Consider the following 19,165-nt stretch of genomic DNA (forward strand, 5'->3'; position numbering starts at 1 on the left):
CGGGAGCCCCACCCAAGGGTGACAGCAGCAGCAGACTGGAGGGCTGGTTGAAGGGCCGGCGGGAATTGGCGAGGCAGCATTAATTCACAGTATCTCCACCGCACCCCGTCAGTCATTTCATCAGGGAAAAAAGAAAAGCCCTCCTTCACACCAGGCTTAACGGATGCTCAATCACATTCCAGGCGGGCCCCCTGACATGTGCCTTTGCTATCATGCCATCTCCTCAGCGACAAAGTCAGGAGACCATACAGACTTCCAGCCTCCCGGAGAACGATGACCACTTCAAAATAAGAAAACGGTTTCCTCACAAAACAATCTCTTCATGTGGTCAACAGTCCTAATATTCAGGGAAATCTGAAAGATGTAACGATGCAGGGACGTTCCCTAAACCAGGGAAAACTTCAGTTCAACCTACAGGTATGGGGAGCCTAGCTCAGGACAGACTGTGGAGGGTACGTGAACCAAAGACTATTTCCAGATCCTGAGGCATTTACGAACTAAGAACAATAGAGAGAGAGAGAAGATGCTTTCAGTAACACTTAAAAAGCTCCTGTGAAAGAAGCAAGCAGTGTTTCATCTCAGGAGACTTGTTACTGCTGTCCACTTTACAACAAAGTATTATGCCGGGACTCTATTGTAAACAATTAAAATATTATTGCTTAATTCTACATATAAAGTATTATGCAGCCACTAAAAAGAATAAGCCGCCACTCGGACTGTTGGTACATCGAGACGTCCAGATATGTTAAATGGAAAAATTAAACTGATCCCATGTATGTGTGTAAAAAAAAGGTGGGGGCGGGGGGGGGGATGAATTGTGTGCACAGTATATGAATATGCTGAAAAATGGACAGAAACATTCTGGATAAAAAAAAAAAAAAAAATCAACTGTCAACAGTGGTAATTTGTGGAGAACAGGCAGCTAGGTGAATGTTCATGCTTTATTTCCACGACTCTAGCTGAATATTTTTAGCACAGGTGCAGGCCATCTGTTCCACTCACTCACTCCCTTCATCAATTATTTGACTTCATTCAACGAATATTTAATGCTATGTGCTAAGAATCGTTCTAGATGCTGGGGATACAAAAGTGAGCCAAAGCAGCAACAAATCCTCACGGAAGACATATTTCCTGGTGAGAAACAAGCAAAGAGTGTATCCCATGCTGATGATGCGGCACCAAAAAGAAAAATAAAGAAGGGCAGGAGACTGTGGTCGGGAACCTGAAGGGAAAGACAGAACTAAATTCAAAAGGCCCAAGGGGCACCCGGGCGGCTCAGTGGATTAAGCGTCCGACTCTTGATTTCCGTGCAGGTCATGATCTGAAGGTTCGTGGGTTCCGGCCCCATATTGGGGTCTCTGCTGTGAGCATAGAGCCTGCTTTGGATCCTCCTTCTTGTTCTCTCTCTGCCTCTCCCCCCTACTTTCTCTAAAATAAATACGTACATACATAATACATAAATAAAATTCAAAAGGCCCAGAGTGCATTTTAGGATGTTCAGTGTTATCCTGGTCTCCACCCATTCAAAGCCTGTTGTATTTCCTCCAACTCACTCCACACTCTCCCACCAAAACAAACAAACAAACAAACAAACAAACAGTTTCCAGACTTTGCCAGTGTTCCCTGGGGCTCAAAATCACGTCCAGTAGAGAGGCATTAGTTACAAAAACAGAGACCACTGTGGCTGGGGCACAGATGGGGGGAGAGCAGTAAGGGAGTTTTTTTATATATAAATTTTAACCTTTAGAATCATTTTAGATTTACAGGAAAGTTATGAAGACGGTCTCTCCTGTTAGTAACCTCTTCCATTATTATGGTGCACCTGTCACAACTAACGAACTAGAGAGGAACAGGACCTAGGGAATTAGATAAGGAGTTTTGGAAAGTTAAGGTGAAAATGCCCACTGTTACCCAAGTAATGATTCTGAGGGGGCAGGCTGACGTGTGGGAGAGGTCCAGCCTGGAGACACAAATTTGAGAGTTGCCTGAATCTACAGAGCATGCTGTTTCAACCACAAAACTGAGATCATCCAGGGAGAGAGCACAGGTAGAGAGGAAAAGAAAACCAAGCACAGAGCCCTGATGACCCACGCCCCCAAAATGTGGAGGACAGAAGAGGAGAACCAGCACATGAGACGGGACAGCAGTCAGTCGCTGACGCAGAAGCAAGAGACAGTGGTGTTGTAAAAACAGGATGGGTCCGTCAATCTTTCTGAACATCTGAAGCCTCACATTAGAACTTGGCAATGACGCATACACACTGGCTGCTACTATGCAGCTGCACACACTGCTGGCCGGCCCCGGACACGCCCTCACCCCCCAACCCGGCACAAGGAAAAGGCCAACACATCACATTACTGCAACGGTTCCCTCCCCACCGCATCTCGGCCACCACCCTGCTCTCACAGCTGCATTCCCCACGCCTGATCACCTTCCTGAACCCACCCCGCCAGCGGTTCTTCTCAGGGACAGTTCAAAGCCGGACTACCCCTGCTGGACCACCCTCAACAGAAACCGTTCAGAACCCGGAATTTACTCTGCAAACCTGGCTAACAGAATGCCACTGTGATCAGGATCAATGAGTAAGGGCAACTTTTTACATCAGAAAACAAAAAAAATTCCACGGGGCGCCTGGGTGGCTCAGTCGGTTAAGCATCCAACTCGATTTTGGCTTTGGTCACGATCTCACAGGTCGTGAGATCGAGTCCCACGCCAGGCTCTGCACTGAGGGCATGGAACCTGCTTGAGATTCTCCCTCCCTGTCTCTCTCTGCCCCTCCCCCGCCTCACTCTTGATCTCACTCTCTCCTGCTCTCTCAAATATTTAAAAAAAAAAAAAGGAAGAAAACAATTCACTTTTTAGGAGGTATTAACCTTTAGTAAAGGAACCTGGAACCGTGGATCCAGGTTCTGCTATAAAATGCGTGATCAAAAAAGTGGTGGCTGTTCCCCTGTGCGAAACAAACAGCAAAGCTGAGGAAGGAAAAAAAAAAGATACTAATACCATTTCTACTGAAAAGTACATTACCTAGAGTTCATGCTTATGAAAATTAAACTCCAGAAACGATTTTAGCCAGAGGCTACACTTTGATATTTAGAAGGTGATCATACTACTTCAACTCATTGTAGTTTAGGTTTTCTTCTGTGCATTTTGCAAAGTGAAAACCAAGAATGTTTACTTAGTGAAGCCTGTAGAGGAAAGGGCCTCAGGTCTGAAGCTAAAATATCTTTAGTATAGATTTCTGGAAATCCATAAATAAGAGAGAAAAAATAATTTTTCTAGTAGAAATCAGATATTAACGTGCTCATATTTCTTCATTAGGGAGACCTTCACATAGAGTGTTCTAAGTCAATTACCGTGACTGCCCCTTCGTCACAAAACAGAACACAGCCCCAGTGCTAAGAACAAAACTGCATAAATTCAAATATTTAGATCTAAAGCTGAAGATTCAGAAATGTTGCATATGCTTCCATGATAGGACTAGGTGGGACACAGCATTACACATGCATAAAATCCCCTAAATGTTGTACATCTATTACTTAAAGGTCCCAAATCTTAACATGCCTTCAGCCCGCCATGCAACAGGCAAAAAGTAAACAGCATCAATGCCACCTGTGATGATAAAAACACACAAAAATATTCACCTGAAGAACTCTGTGTTCTCCCTCGGTGTGCCCTCCCACATTCTCCCATTTTGTATCAGCAGCAGTGAGAGTACTCACTAGAGTTGAACTTATTACTGAAATCCAGAGCTCAATGTTCAGTTTGAATAGTGTCACATTTTTTAAGTATTTTTGAAGATGTTTCAACTGCAGGGAAGATAACCACATTTTCAAAGAAAAATGTCACCAAAAAGCCAGTATGAAATGTAAATGACTCCTGTTTTTTAAAAATAGTGTATATTAAATGTTCAATGGTCTCTAAAATCAATAAGGAGGGAGGGGGATGGAGGGGGAGAGAGGGAGGGGGGAAGGGGGAGAGAGGGAGGGGGAGAGAGGGAGGGAGGGAGGGAGGGAGAGAGAGAGGGAGGGAGAGAGAGAGAGAGACAGAGGGAGGGAGAGAGAGAGAGGGAGGGAGGGAGAGAGGGAGGGAGGGAGAGAGGGAGGGAGGGAGTGAGGGAGGGAGGGAGAGAGGGAGGGAGGGAGAGAGGGAGGGAGGGAGTGAGGGAGGGAGGGAGAGAGGGAGGGAGAGGGAGGGAGAGGGAGGGAGGGAGAGAATTAGATCTTACTAAGAAAGCCTGTTATTCAGGTATTACTAATCCACAGCTTCCAGATACCATTTACAAGACGGGAAAAAGTCACTTTCCTAATAAATTATAATAGCCAACAACAGTACTTTTAAAAGTTTTTACTGTTACACTGAAAATGTAATGGGTGGCTCCTGTTTATTTTCCGAGTGCGTATCAAATCTTTCTAAGCCACGTTCGGACATTTGTCCGTAGCAACAGGGGTGGGGGCCCACTATGAACCCAGACTGAACAGCCTTAGGCTGGATGTGTCTCCTGTAACTGCTCCTGGTGTTAATTCTGAGAGGGGCCGCGCTAAGTCTGGTCGCTCCGGCGATGACTTGATTTAAATACTGCCTTCAAATGATCAACAACTCATTCCATTTAACGCAGTCTTCAAACCACTAATACATGACGGTGACAACCCCAAATCTCTCCCCTCAGCACAACGTAACTCTTTTCCAGCACTTAAAAACCTGAAGAAAATTAGAGAGTTCCTAGTTTGTAAGCAGCCTCCATATAAAATCTGCTATGTAATTTACCTGCTCTATGAACCTATAAAACACATCTGCGGGCATCTAAGATCACTGGCTGTTCTGTGCCGTTGTGACACACAAGACAAGACAGGAGGAACACGGGCTGCGCTGACATTTCTGGCTGGGCTAGGCATCCATGGGCTATTCACTTTCCTCTCCTCTTTTTACAGACCAGACATGACCACTACTTGTTATTCACCCTGCAACCACTTTCTCCTCACCCACGCTCCAGGGCAAACATTGCTCACGGAGAAGTTCCAGAAACACAGCTTACCGCTCGTGATTTTACATCATCTCACCTAACGTACTTTTCCCCTGCAAACAAATAGCATTTAAATGTCATTTTGGCAGGGTGGCCATTAATTAATACCAGCCACTTCCTCCACTCCCAAATTAGTAAAGCTTTTACTACTGGCCAAATTATGATGATAATTATTTAGGTACACATACAGATATTTCACTAAATAATGGATCGGGAAGGTGAAGGTTCCGTGTAAAAGAAAAAAAAAAAAAGGAAAGTCATCATATACAAAGTCCCTCCTCTTCCTCTCCTTAAAATGTTCTTTCCCCCTATTTGTTCTTCTTCCCACCTTTCAGAAGACACGGGACCCTGCCTAGCTACAAATAAAGCCACCCAGGGTGCCATACATAAAATTCTGCCTCTTCTGCAGCTCCTCCCTAAATGATCACTCCTTCTGAAACATCACACTCGAATGACCCAGCCATGACCGGCCCTTTTTCCAGGGTCTACAAACACACGCAAGTTTATCCCTACTTAAAAATAAGCTTCATTCAAACCTTCACTTCCTTCCAACTCACACCCTATATTTCCCCTTCCCGTACAGGCAGAGAGTTCTAAACAAGAACTTGCTTAGGGCTACCCTGACTTCTGTCTCCAAAGAGGCTACTTCTACCCTCAACTGCTCTACAGGACCTCACATCCATCCTGGCACCAGACACAGCTTCTCCTGGCATCACAAGTCAGTGTCAAATCAGAGGACTTTTTCTCAGTACTCCCTGAATTAATGTCACATGTGACACCACCCACTACACCCTTGCGTCCTTTACAGGTCACAGACTGCCTAAAGCATGGTCAATCCACAACACATAAAGGATAAATGACACTGTTTTCCTGATTTTCCTCAACACTCTTTTACACTCTACACTCTCTCGCCTTGAAGTTCGCCATCACAAACTTCTGTCTTCTGACTCTTCTTACATACTCACGTAGTATCGTGCTTCGAGGTCTCATCCACTCAGTCGTACTCAATCGGCCAGGAGCACTTTGGAATCCCACATTCCAGCCTTAACTTCCCCCAAGTGTGGGAACACGCCTCCTGAGATGCCATCACACCTGCCACACAGCCTTTCACCAGCTCCCAACCACAACATGCCAGCCATTCCACTCTACTATCCTACTGAACCTCCCCAGCAACGGAACAGTTTCTCCACTTTCCAAATCACTCAGGCTTGCAACCTAAGAAATCGATTAAGACAGAAGGGGCTGGCAGGCATAAAACCTGTGATCTAGCCTTGGCTTTGTCCCTAAATCAATTGTGTGAATTCATGGAAGTTACCTAATGCTTGGATTCCATCTCTTTATTTGAAAAACTGTACTAAAATCTTCATAGCCTCCTGCCCTCCAGAGAGACACTTCTCTCCTCCCCACCCTTCCCCCACCACTTTCCTCTCTCTCACACTTGTACAGACACCGATCTTTTATTTCTAACTACCAAACCTCCATATCTAAAGTTATTGAGACTGTGGACAATTTTTTCCTCTCAATTTCTGAAAACTGTTCCCTTTCCATTTGTCACCTAGTTCCTATCTGTATTTACTCAGGCACAGGATCTCATAGCTTTCAAAGCAGTATTCCTGTGTTCTTACCACCCCCCCCCCAATTTAGCCCATCTACCAGTCAAATTAATCTCATTAAAACTTCTTTGCAATATTAGTCCCTAGTTTGAAAATATTCCGTGTTTCCCCTTAGCCTGCTGATTAAGTATATTCTTCTTAGCCTTGTACTAAAGACTAAAGACCTCCACCTGCTTCCTAATTGGATCTCCCAATAGTATTATTTCAAGCCAAAAAGGTGGACTTTCCACAGGCTGGAAACCACCAAGCTGTCCAGAGCAGGTGACACCACCTAGTGGTGAGGCCTCTAACCCTGTAAGATCTCTATCCCTTGCCTTCTTAAAAGGTAACCTCAGGGGCGCCTGGGTGGCGCAGTCGGTTAAGCGTCCGACTTCAGCCAGGTCACGATCTCGCGGTCCGTGGGTTCGAGCCCCGCGTCCGGCTCTGGCCTGATGGCTCAGAGCCTGGAGCCTGTTTCCGATTCTGTGTCTCCCTCTCTCTCTGCCCCTCCCCCGTTCATGCTCTGTCTCTCTCTGTCTCTCTCTGTCCCAAAAATAAAATAAAACGTTGAAAAAAAAAAAAAAGGTAACCTCAACATTGGTCTTCCTGTCCTTCATTCCTCACATACTAGTTATTTTCTCACTTTTCTACATTTCTTTCTTTCCACCACTTCTTAACACCTGCCCCATAAAAACCTGTCCTCCCTGTCTATAACCCAATGTACGTCCAGATCATAGACATTCTATGTTCTACTTGCACGAAGGAAAAAAACAAGCCGCAAGTCATGGGAAAACAGGATTAAACAGGCATTGATGATAAATCAACCAACCCTTTTCCTAAAGATAACATGGTATGCTCTCAGCATACCGCAAATCATGTCGTAACTAAGGTTTCTACAATTTGCTTTATATGTGTCATTTCCTCTCCTTAAATTATTCCCTCCTGATTCACTCTTCCCTCAGAACTCACCCTATCCTACCTAATATCCACCTACCTGCCATGCCCAGCTCAATGAAGTGCTAGGATGAACTCCCCTGCTCTTATCACACTGGATATAACTATTTTTTGTCCTCCTCCCGCTCTGTGCTGTAAGCTCCCTGAGGGAAGGAAATGCGATTTGCTCACCCTGTATCCTGTGTCCAGCCCAATGTCTGGCAAAGAGGAGACCCATAGTCGCTGAGTTCATGAATGGACAGATGGCTGAGGGTGGAGAATGGAAGGCAGGACTCTAGGAGAGGAGGGGTAACAGGGGGAAATACACATCCATTCTTCTGAAATTAACAGAAAATCCAGGTGCAACCACCAGGCCAGTAACAACAGTGCAGATGGCTCTGATTTCTAGCAGCTGAGCAACAGGGTCACCACCCACCTCAAAATGCTTCCAAATCGGCTGGAAGAGATGCCAGATCAGTTTCTGTGATGCAGAGCTTATTTTGAAGCTCTATGCTTGGATATTCTACGAAGGATTAAAGACCACTTCGTTTTCCTAAATAGTTTGTAAAAAGACTACAGGTTCATCTCCACACATGTAATAAACCTTTGGAATTAAGAATTTTGGCAATATATTTAAATCTGGGACCTAAAGGTTAAGTTTAAGTTTCTAAAAACTTTAAAACATGAAATATACAGATTCGTCATCTGACTGAATACGTTTTAAAGTCAGCAAAGAAAATGACAACTCTCTGATCTTAAATGAATTACCTGAAATCACTGATTTCAAAAACTTCTTTCCAGTGCCTAAGGATAAACTAACACTTGCAAATTGACCAATTAAGTGAGACAAAAAAAAAAAAAAAATAGTTTGGCGTCATCGTCTATATAATTTGGTCAAAAGAAAGCTTACCTACTGCAATTTCCCACTCATAAAAGATTAAACAGACACCTAGCCTTATGGCTTCCTGCTATTAAATCAGGTCCTTTAGGCCACAAATTAGGCCACTGAGACAACATTTAAAGCAACAATAATGCACTAATTTGATTCAGTTTACTGAGTCTATGTAAAATCAGCCAAACTTGGGTGGAAAGCAGGTGGTGGCAGTAAGATCCCTTTCACCTCTAACATTCAAAGAAATAACTGCTTCCAAGGTGGCTCATGAACTAAGTCTAAAGATACACATGAGAGGGGGGTTGCTGGTAAACCAAAACAGTTGTTAGTCTGCACGTAATTTTCAGATTCTCATCTTGGCACTTGTCCACAACGTGGATTAAATGATCTATTAACATGATGAGAACTCACTGGGGGTAACTTCTAGTGACTAATTAAAAGATACAAGTAAAATACAGGTGGCCTAAATGCTTTTATTAAGTCCTCTAACAATCTACCTTCCTTTCAGAGTGACAAAGAATTTGGCTCATTTAAGACATTCTTTTTCGGGGCGCCTGGGTGGCACAGTCGGTTAAATGTCCGACTTCAGCCAGGTCACGATCTCGCGGTCCGTGAGTTCGAGCCCCGCGTCAGACTCTGGGCTGATGGCTCAGAGCCTGGAGCCTGTTTCCGATTCTGTGTCTCCCTCTCTCTCTGCCCCTCCCCCGTTCATGCTCTGTCTCTCTCTGTCCCAAAAAAATAAATAAACGTTGAAAAAAAAATTTTTTTTTTAAAAAGACATTCTTTTTCAAGAAATGGGTACACAAATGCACACTTTATTCAAATCAAACCTTACACTGAACCTGTTAAATGCCATGTTTGGCTTAACTTAGAGTTAGATCAATTGTTTTTTAAAAATTATGTAGTGTTTTAAGTATTTTTAAATCCATCTTGAAGTTTAATGATGACAGTGAGACAATTAATTCCAACTGTGGAACCAAAGCTGTCCTTCTAAAACTCAAAAGATAAAGCCAAAACTGACCTATATAACTGCAGAAAAAATACATTTTCATGAATAACTATCAACTGGATATGTTGGGTTAACCACTACATCTCCAAGAATGGCACAGGAAAACATCACTAAAACCTAGTTCTAACACGTGCAGAGATCAACTACTGAACCCTATATGTCGCAACCCACAAAGCCTCAAGAGGCTGCCTTTCTAAAAGACAAATAAATGAAGATGATCTGCCTTTTAAATGTTTCCCAATTTTAAGAGTCAGTGTAAATATCCAAGGAAGGAAGGAAGGAAGGAAGGAAGGAAGGAAGGAAGGAAGGAAGGAAGGAAGGAAATAGAAAATTTACTCTACCAAGCACAGAGTTAACAAAAGCCACTTAATGAAACTGTAGTTCAAACACATGCCTCCCCCCACAAAAAACTTAAATGCATAAAAAATATTTGAGTTTACTCTTCTAAACCATACAATAGTGTCCTTGTTTTCAAAGCTCTGCAATTCACATCAATGGGAACAAAAAAATCTCAAAGAAACAACACAAAGTTAGCTTCCTGGAAGAAAGCACTCTAAGTAAGAAAAAGCACTGAAGAATGAGGATCCCTCTTTAAAAAAAAAAAAAAAAAAAAAAAAAAAAGACCATACAAGTTTCTCCTCCAGGGGAAAAAAAAAAAAACTAATAAACAGCACATTTTGCAAATGTTTAGCCCCGCAATTTATCAATCGCACCTCGTCTACCTACATTCAACCAGTTAGTACTTAACCCTCAGAGCAGCGCTCCCTCGGGGCACAAAACATCTAAGAGAAACTGCGACTCCATTTCAAAGTTCCCATCTCCTTGGCTACTGGCCTCGCCTTTCATCTCCCCAACGCTGGGACTCTCATAAATTGGAAGAATTAACCTAGGGCGAGATCGGTTAAGTCAATAGCGGGCTCGAGAATTACCGGGGAAGGGGAGCGGAGCGCGGCGGCGAAGTTTCCGAGCTCCGGGGCGCAGCGGAAGTCCTCGCCTCGCCCTCCGGCCGCCCGGTAGCCCCGCGCCGCGGCCGCCGCTCTGATTTCCAGCAATGGCTCCAGGACCAGACCCGTGCAGCCCCGGCCGCCGCCGCAGCCTGCAGCCCGCGCGCGGGGGCACTCGGCTCGGCAATTACCATTCGGTTCACGTTGCAAACTGTCCCCCTCCCACCTCTCCGCCCCCGCATCCTCCGCCGGCCGCCCTAATCCTGAGCGGGTCCTGAACTTTCCAAGGGGGCAGGCGCCACGGCACTACCAACCTTCCAGCCGGGCTTGCTTTCATCCCTTGTCCCAGAGCACCGGCAGGAGCGCGCTCCTGGGCCGGACGGTGCGGGGAAAGCACCCAAAGAGCCGAAAAGTCCGCCACCCAGAAGCAGCAAGTTGCATGCCTACCGAGCGCAGACGGCTCCGGCCCGGCCGCGCACGGGCAAACGCGGCACGGCGCTGCGCCCCTTGCCCACCCGCCCTGCAGCCCCAGCTTCGTTTCTAGCAAACTTACAGCAAAGTTGGCCCCAAGTGGCAGCGGCGCTCTCGGGGACGCGCGCCTCGCCGCCTCAGCGCGCGCCCGAGCGGGGGCCAGGTCCTCCGGGGGCCTCACTGGGCCCACGGGTCCGCATGATGTCGACGGCCCTGCCTCCCTCTCCGTGCGCCCCGCTCGGAGGCCACTGCTCGCCGCCCGCGCGCCCCACTACGCGGCCGCCCGGCTAAGCACCGGCGCCTCACGCACTGGGAGCGGAATATATCCCTCCGCCCGCAGCCACGCCTGCGAGCGCCGGCGCTCGTTTCTCCCGCGCGGAAACTCGATCTGACTTTCCCTGGCGGCCAGACTCTGAGCTTGCGGGTCCCGGGCAACAACGCCCCGCCACGGGTCAGTGATCCCTTGCCGCCAGAGCCGCCAGCTCCTTCCGAGGAGACGAGCGAGTGCCCAGGGTGATCTTGCGACACTCCGAGGAACAGTGTGCGGCTTGCTCTAGTGCGGATGTTGGTTACGGCTAGCACACAGATCTGTGCAGGGAATTAATATGGAATGTTTCCTGCTAGGAAAGGGGAAACAGTTTAGCTTAGCTTTAAAAAAAAAAAAAAAAAAAGTGAGCTTCCCCCGTCTCCGTTTAGATTGCCTAGCACCTTCAGGGAATTCTTAAATCTGCATTTGAAAGCCTCGGTTCTGGGTCTGCAATTGCTCGGTGAAATAAAATCTTCCAAAAGGTCTCAAAAGGAATGCAGTTAGATCGGATCTACTTCCTTCTACAGTGTGCACGAAGATCCAGGGAAAATGAAAGCGCTTCCTCTGCCATCTCTTTATGCAGAGCTGGTTAAATCCCATAACCTCCCCGACCCTGGTTACGAACCCCAACGCCGGCCTCTTCCGGCGGACACCCCCGACTCCCACGTCTGCGGGACAAAAGGCTGCTCTGCCGCCTCGTGCGCTTTCCCAGCCGGCAAGTCGGCGGCACAAAGTGTGAACCCAGTCTAATGTTAAACTACAAGTTCCCTAGGGACAAGGGGAAGCCCCCGAGCGTCTAGCTGCCCCACTCGGGGAAGCCCGCCCCCCGCCCCACGCCCCACGCCCGAGCGCGCAGTCCCGGTCCTGGGGCTGTGAGACCATCCTCGGCCCGGGCAATCTCCAGACGCGGGCTCCGCACAGCTGAGACTCAGCCGAAGCCCGGAGTGGTCCCGGGCATTGGAAAACAGCCCACAAAAGAGGGCGGACATGATCTCGGAAAGTTTGTGGGACTCGAACGTTTAACACTGTGAGGACAAAGAGAGCCGATTTCCCCGGAACCGGTGGAGGGGACTTCAGCGAGAACTGCGAAGCACATGCGAGCGAGGGTGTCTAGGCTTAAAGAGAGACATTCCTTGGTTCAAAGTTAATGCAGTCTCTTCCTAAAACATATTAAAGAAGGCGTTTGAAAAAATGAAGGTGTCTAGCAGGTTATGGCTGGGAAGGAAAAATAACGCCTGCAGAATGAATGTACTGATTCGCAGCACTAAGAGTATCTGGTGTACTCCCTGCGCAGTATTTAGAATACACACATATTCATTCACACACCCAGCAAACACCATCATCCAAACGCTTGGCCATCGTCATAAATGCGCAAAGTGCTCCTGGAGTTACAGGTCAATTTTATACTTGGAACACCTCGAAAATAGACGACCTGATCTCCAAGCTCTACCGGTATGCTCTCCTTGCCGAATTCTAACTCTCAAGAAATCACAGTCACGCAAGAACGCCAACAGTGTGCTGGGGGAGTGAGGTAGAGTTGGAGGACAAGGAAGAACACTGAAAAGTAAAAGGACACCATCCCGTAACATGAAATCACAAGATGCTATAAACGCCACGAAAGAATTCCTGAACAAAATTACCATTCATTAATAAATAAAAACGCCTATTAGAGCTAAAACATCTGTTTGGGAATCCCGATTTTCCAGGCTCACTGCGAAACCTAATTGCCTGAAGAAGTTGCACTTTTTCGCCACAGGAACAGCCGAGAGCCAGAGATGGAGATTCCAGACTCGCGACGACACGTTTTCCTGATCCTTTAGCCTAAACGGAACGAAATAGAGATGGCTCTTCGCTACCATCGAATTACCCTCACAAGAAAGAGTAATGTAGTTGAAGCTCTACGTTCGTCCTTTCAATAGTCGGCCCTCCCTAACCTTGTCCCCAAAGGCTTTTGGAAATAAGGGGAATAGGGGACGGTTCCTGAAAACAAAAACGCTTTCCTCCAGCCCTGCCTTTCTATCCAGTCCACCCAAGCCAGTATTTGGAAATTAGAGAATGGGCCGTAATGGGTGGTAAGTGAAGGCTGGGAGCTCACGCCCACGTCCCAGGAGCGCCCAGCAGGTCCAAGTTCTCGGTCCGCGCGGAACCCGGCAGGGATCGCGCGCCTTGCCGGGTGTCCGGACTAGAGGGCGCTGCGCCACTGCAGATCACGCGGCCCCCGTTGCGCCCTCCCTGGGCACCATTTCTATAATAAGTTACATTCAAAATAATGCACAAACAGCATAGCTTTTCAAGTTCTTTTGAACACTGCTATGTACGTATTTTATGAATTCCAAAACCTGTGCAGACTGATCTTTCATTCCCGAGGCATGTACAACCAGAGGGGTGTGCAGCTCGCCAAGAAGAGAGCCTGTAGGATGCACACGCTTCCCTGCACTAGCTCAGAGCCAAACAGCCCCACGTAATTTCATTTACGTTTAAACTTAAATACAAAAGGCTTGCACTAAACAAAGAACTTACCAGTTCAGCCGAGTCCTTGGATGCAGGCTTTAAAGTCCTCGGTAGCTCCGTAATCCCCACGCAATTTGGATATTTGTTAAAAAGCCGTATCTGAAGTACCAACTTTGACTCCCTCGGATCTTCAGCATGTCCCCAACGAGAGCGCGATCCGCCGGCGCTGCCCGGACCCAGGTGGCCACATCTCCGGAGGCTCCCGTCCTGGGTGGAAAGTTGAACACCAAAAGGAGGCGAAATGAGAGTGCGCGAGGGCTACGGAGAGGGCCGAGGAGAAGCCAAGTTTGTCAGGACATGTCCAGGCAGCAAGCCGCTGAGTTTGGGAGTTGCGGCCGGGAACTGCGGCGGATCGCTGCCTCTTTCCCCACTCCCTCCCTCTTGGAGGAGGTGGGGGAGGGGAGGTGACGTCAGCGCCCCGCCTCGCCCCCCGCCCCGCCGCGAGGATGGGATTCTCCTGCGGGGTCCGCCTCCCCGACAGTAGCACCGAGCGAGCCAGGGGCCGGAGCGGTCTCCGCTGCCGCAGCGCTCTTTTCCCGGAGGCTTGTGTCCCTCTCCACCGTGCGACTTCTCTCCGGCTCCACCGAGCGCCGGCGTTCCTCGCACTCAGCACCGGAACGGCCCCGGAGCCCCGCGGCGCGCACCCCTCTGCTTTTCCTTTTGGGCAAGCCCCCTCCCGCAGCGTTTCCCACGCGTCGAACTGCAGGTGATGCTCTTCCTCTTCTGCAGCTGAAATTCGTCGCGACGTGTCGCTTGCCGGGTTTTTGCAGGGCGGAAGCGAGGACAGTCTCTGCAGACTGGCCTGGACGACTTGTACTTTGTAGCCCTCCAACTTCTGGATGTGATGTATTTTAAATAGCTCTTGTCCTCTAGCGCTGTTTGTGGTCTTTGCATTGAAAATCACAGAGCCATATTTTAATTTTCAAATCCTTTGCAACATCGCCTACGTTTTGACACGGTACTCCGAAGCGTATAAGGTTCCGAGGGGTGTGGGGGAAGTGATGGAGGAGGAGCCAATTTTTAACGTTTCTTACAAATCGTCCTTAGGGATAGGGGCCAAAACACAAATCAGTCGTCTACTCGTAATGTAGAGCAAGATAAACGCAAACACTATTGAAATTTAATTTATAAATGAATGTGTCGTTTTTATGTAAGCGTCCAGACTCCTGGAAAATATCTACTGTGGAACGTGTGTTGATTGTGGTTGGGTGTTTGGGTTTTTTTTTTTGTTGTTTTTTTTTTCCCCTAATGCCGCTGATGTACCAAAATAAAATCTATCCTGAACAGCGTGAAATTCCCAGGGTGCCATTTCTGGGAGTTGACACTGTCCACAGAAGGTTGTCATTAAAATAAAGAGGACCCTGAAAAGGGCGGGGACGCTGGGAGCAGGATCTATCAGTACATTTGCAGCCATTGATGTAAATCTGCCTGTCTGTTTAGCTGGTCTTTCTCTTTGAAAGGTAAAGAGCAAAAACCCTGAGGACCCTGGAAACAAGGCAAGGAGTTGAACAGAAGGAAGATTAAATGTTGGAGCATTGTATATGCTTAGCCTTGAGGAAATCCTGTAACTTCTCTAAATTTCAGTTTTCTCATCTGTGGTAAGGGGATAATATCTGTTTCACTCTGAAAAATGTATTCGTGTATTTATTCATTCAAAAAATATTTATCGAATGCCATTTCTTTGCCAGAGAGATAACATTCATTCACGTGGGCCACACTTCCACTGAGCATCATATAAAGTGTGGAGCAAGCACACAGTAGTAAATCAATAGCAGTTTTCTTACCCTCTCTATTTTCGCAGCCTGTCAGCTTTCACATCCCTAAACTTAGGAAGAGATAAAGGGAGGTTATCACAAATGATTCGAGATACATTTTGATTTAGAAGGGAGGAGAGGGCAGTGAGAAGCTAGGAGACAGAGAATTTTGGGAAAGGACCTTAGAGGCCTCAGCAGACCAGAGGGCAGTGGAAGGTGCCAGATTCCTGAGGAGGGAGGAGACAATCAAAAGAAAGACTGGCTTGGGAGGCCAGCCTGTCCCTGCAGAGGACAGACTTCTCATGCTTCACTATTTCAAGTACACAGGCCCACTCCTTTTATGTCAATAGCCGAAATTAGAAATTGACCACATATTACAAGTTCTCATAAATGAGGCACATCAATTTTTCCCAGATGCGGCTGTGCAAGTCAATTCAGTGTGCTCTACAAGTCTTTAGAGTTATCCTGTAAATCAAAGTTTTCCCATGTAAAAAAAAAAAATCGTAAACAAAAGAAACTTATCTATAATTGATGGTATTAATCAAAATAGCTATTTTTAAAAACACAGTGCGAGACCGGGGCACCTGGCTGGCTCAGTCCATACAGCATGTGACTCTTGATCTCAGGGTTGTGAGTTTGAGCCCTATGTTGGGTATAGAGATTACTAAAAAAAAAAAAAAAGGAGAAAGAAAAGAAAAAGAAAAAGAAAGACAGAAAGAAAGAAAAACTGAAAAAAAATTAACAAAGTAAGAGGAGAGAAAACTTTTAACAACCTCCAGACCCGCATGGTCCAATACCATAAGTAGACACTAGCCACAAGTGGCTGTTTAAATTTATGTACAATTCAGTTATTTTGGTCTCACTGGCTACAATTCAAGTACACAATATCAGCTTGTGACTAGTGGCTACCTGTTGTTCGGGGTCAATTAAAGAATATTTTCGTCATGACAGAGAATTCTACTGGACAGCATTGTTATGGACTTTGCTATTGTTTTTGGAGAGCTACACCAGGTATTATAGTTTTTCATGCACCCAATATTGAGTCACTTGCAAAGTAAAACAAAAACACAAGCAGAATCACAGCAGATTCACTCATTCCACAAATATTTATCAAGTACCAACGATATGCTATGTGACATTATAAAGGACTCGAATTTTAAGCAGTTCTATCTGTTTGGTGATTAAGAAATATTAACATGGCCTAACATAGGCTTTTAATTGTTTTCTTTCATTGCTGAATACTAAAACCAGGGGGAAATCACTACATTTAAAGCAGAAAAGAATTCTAAGACATGTTTAGGACTTGTCCTAAGATTAAATAATTCTAAGTAGTCTGGCCTCTGGTATCCCACCCTCTGTGATCCTTCTCACTGCTTTCTCCTCTGCCCGCACTCCCTTTCTGCCTACACTTCCTGGAGGTAACACCCTCTTCCGCCCTCTCCACTTCCCCAGCTTTGGAATTATTTTACTCTTTGCATTCAAATACAGCTCTCCTCCGGGATCTGCTTGTACTCTCCAAGGGGGCCATTAGAGCAGACAACTACTCAATCTAAGAATCAGTAGCAGTTAACTATGGGTATGAATATGTTAATATTTCTAGTCCCTTCCAAGGGCATTATAACAAGGGCTTTCTTAAACCTAAATCTTAATGATGAAATTTTATTCTAATGGTGAAATTCCAGATGCCATGGCCAATTAGGCAAATATTTGGAGGTATTCCAATTCACCTACTGGATGACTATTGAAAAAAAAAAAAAAGGTAACCTTCATTTTAGAGATAAACACATACTAGAATAGGCTGGTTGTGGATATTCTGTCATGACAAATATAAGATCTTCACCCCCAGCTGGTTTGGGAACAGATCTTGCTGGATAAATGTCATTCTTATGTTTTTATCAGCTCAGTGATTGAATGATCTCAAGCCTACCTTTTTGACCAGTAAGCAATGAATCATTCAGAATCTGTTAAAGCCCTTTTCCAACAGAGGTACTAGAAAGAACATCACACTCAAGGTCAGGAGATCTGGTTTGAGTCTTGTCTTTGCGACATAAAATCTAATGTATTTGCTTATTACTGAATTTGGGGAGTCTCACCTTCCTTAATAAAGGAATCTCTAACAAACAAAAATGTGCCCCAACAGTTGGGAGATACCAACTATATCAAATTGTTTGATACAATTTGATAATTACTACAGTATCATTATTCTCGATTTACACACAATTTCTCACCTTACCACTACATCCCAGCTATGAGGCTTTGTAGAACCAAGAGTAAAAAGTAACTTTGATTTGATGCCAATTATGCCCCAGACTCTGCTCCCACCTCTTTGTGTGTATCATTTCATGTAATTCTTACAAAATCCTATAAGGTATTAGCAATTAATACCCTACCACCTTGTTCCAGATGAGAAACTAAAGTTAGGTAGATTAGGTAACACTCTTATCGATATAATGCACTAACTCCAATACCCTGTAACTCATTTGAACCCTTTATGAACCAAGGTGGCTGTTGTCAGCAATGTTGTGGTTCAAGAAGCAACCTAAGAGAATAAAAATCTATCAAATGATGGCTGGAGGAAGATGTTCCTTTGTAGCAGCTACACCGAGTATGGAGAAGGAATTGTCTTAAAGTGGGTCATTTAATCACAGAATGAGAGCATCACTGATTGTGTTTAGGAATATATGTGTAATACACATTATTTGTTTGGCTTTCCCATTTTTCTAGGCAGATATACATACTCTTTTTTTTTTTTCAACGTTTATTTATTTTTGGGACAGAGAGAGACACAGCATGAATGGGGGAAGGGCAGAGAGAGAGGGAGACACAGAATCGGAAACAGGCTCCAGGCTCTGAGCCATCAGCCCAGAGCCCGACGCGGGGCTCGAACTCACGGACCGCGAGATCGTGACCTGGCTGAAGTCGGACGCTTAACCGACTGCGCCACCCAGGCGCCCCAGATATACATACTCTTAAACTCATTTTGATTCAAAATCATTGTCTGACTTCTAACTTCTTTAATCTGAACAGCAGGAAAAATGCACACCAATTGTTCTCAATGAATTCTGACAAGGACCATCTCACTGGATTTCATGATCAGTGTTGCATTTTACACTTCACTTTTCCTTTTCCTGGTCTGCAACCACTAGTGTTTCTATCTCTCTCCAATTCTCCTTTCTTTCTTTCTTTTATACTTTCCCATATGACTATGTGGGAGATTCCCTCTACCAATACTTTTTGACTACTAAGATCCCATCCCTTTTCTTGTAGAATTGTTTTGGTCATCAAAGCTAATATGATACAGAGATGAAAAGAATCCCATTTCAGAAATGAGACTTGTAATAGTCCCCCAAAGACCTTTCTCTAAAAGATGATCTATCCAGGCCCAAAGGATAATTCTGTATCATTTGTCATGAGCATATGGGCCAACTATAGCCAATGACATGTCAGAGAAAGTTTCCTGAAGGCTCCTGGAAAAAGAAAATGTTCTTCCTCCTAAGAGAGATCCACAAGAGACAGTATGTCTCTTTGTGGACATTGTCAGATTAGGATGTCATGCCTGGGACTATTACAGTTTTCTTACTTGCTGAGGATGAGGCCTAAACCAGGGAAAGCAGATAAGGGTTCTCAGTGACATTGAATCAACTGTCTCTGAAGGCCATCTTAACTCAAGACTACTTTTTATAGGAGATCGTAAGTTTCCATCTTATTTAAGCTGGATTGTGTCAGATC

At 45.6% G+C, this 19,165-nt stretch overlaps 1 protein-coding gene across 12 annotated transcripts in view; it reads right to left on the minus strand.

Moving 5' to 3' along the window:
* FAT1 (FAT atypical cadherin 1) overlaps positions 1-14,642 on the minus strand; it is a 135,750-nt gene extending 121,108 nt beyond the window's left edge. For 9 of the 12 annotated variants that reach the window (XR_006706393.1, XM_045454153.1, XM_045454136.1 and 6 more), the window contains exon 1: positions 13,692-14,642. The gene's annotated coding sequence lies outside the window, so the exon portion shown is untranslated. Of the gene's footprint in view, positions 1-10,707; positions 10,894-10,946; positions 11,531-12,811; positions 12,993-13,691 lie in introns of those variants that run through there. The other 3 variants (XM_045454107.1, XM_045454100.1, XM_045454113.1) reach the window with 3 other exon arrangements.
* Positions 14,643-19,165: the final 4,523 nt, after the last annotated feature.

The sequence above is a fragment of the Leopardus geoffroyi genome, chromosome B1, assembly GCF_018350155.1.
Source record: "Leopardus geoffroyi isolate Oge1 chromosome B1, O.geoffroyi_Oge1_pat1.0, whole genome shotgun sequence".
Classification (NCBI taxonomy): domain Eukaryota; kingdom Metazoa; phylum Chordata; class Mammalia; order Carnivora; family Felidae; genus Leopardus; species Leopardus geoffroyi.